The following is a 1,089-nucleotide window of genomic DNA, read 5'->3' on the forward strand; positions in this document are numbered from 1 at the left end:
TTCTTAGGGCATCTTGTTAATGAACATGGCATACGTCCAGGTATTTCGAAGACGTCGGCTATAGAACAGTATCCGACACCAAATAATCCGTTAGACGTTTCATAGGTTTGTCTGGTTTTTTCCGCAAGTTCGTTCCCGGATATGCATTGATTGCCAAACCTCTCACAGAGCTTACGAAGAAGAACGCCGATTTTAATTGGAGTACATATTGTGAGCAGGCATTCCGTCAGTTAATAAAACTAATTACTAAAGCTCCAGTGTTGACAATTTACGATGTGTCAAAGGATCATGAACTTCCTACTGATGCATCTAGCGCTGGTGTTGCTGCTATACTTTTACAAAGGGAAGCTGATGTTTTAAAGCCGATTTCCTATTACAGTCGAGCGTGCACTCCGCAGGAGAATAACTACCATGCATATGAACTGGAGGTGCTAGCTGTTGTAGAAGCATGTGAACGATTCAGAATGTTTTTATTGGGAAAGCATTTTACAATAGTAACTGATTGCGAAGCAATTACGACTGCAAAAATGACAAAACCGATGGCTCCAAGGGTAGCACATTGGCTTCTCAAACTATTGGAATATGAATATGAAATAATACATCGTGTGGGGTCATCGATGGGTCATGTTGACGCAGTGAGTCGTGCGCCGATTAAAGGTTTGGCACAGGTCGAAGATGTCAGTGCAAAGGTTCTAACGATGTCAGTTGATGACTGGGTGCAAACCATGCAGAAACAAGATATCAAACTAGAAGAAATAATAGAAATTCTGCAAAGAGCGGATGGAAAACGAAGAGATATCAGTTCCGATTACTGCTTAAAGAACAGCCGATTGTTCCGTAAGGTTAAAAATGGGCGTCACTTGTTAGTTGTTCCAAAAGGTATGCGATGGCGCATACTTAAGCTTTGTCATGATGATGTCGGTCATCCTGGAGTAGATGGAACCATTAAAAGAGTTTTGCAAAATTTTTGGTTCCTACGTTTAAGGAGTTCTGTAAAGAGTTTTATCAAATCTTGTATTGAATGCTGTTACTGTCGAGAACCGGGCGGAAGGAGTGTGAACTTTACGGAATGGATATACCAACTTTGCC

Source organism: Rhagoletis pomonella, unplaced genomic scaffold, assembly GCF_013731165.1.
Source record: "Rhagoletis pomonella isolate Grant_MI unplaced genomic scaffold, Rhpom_1.0 Rhpom_scaffold_01225, whole genome shotgun sequence".
In the NCBI taxonomy this organism is placed as follows: Eukaryota; Metazoa; Arthropoda; class Insecta; order Diptera; family Tephritidae; genus Rhagoletis; species Rhagoletis pomonella.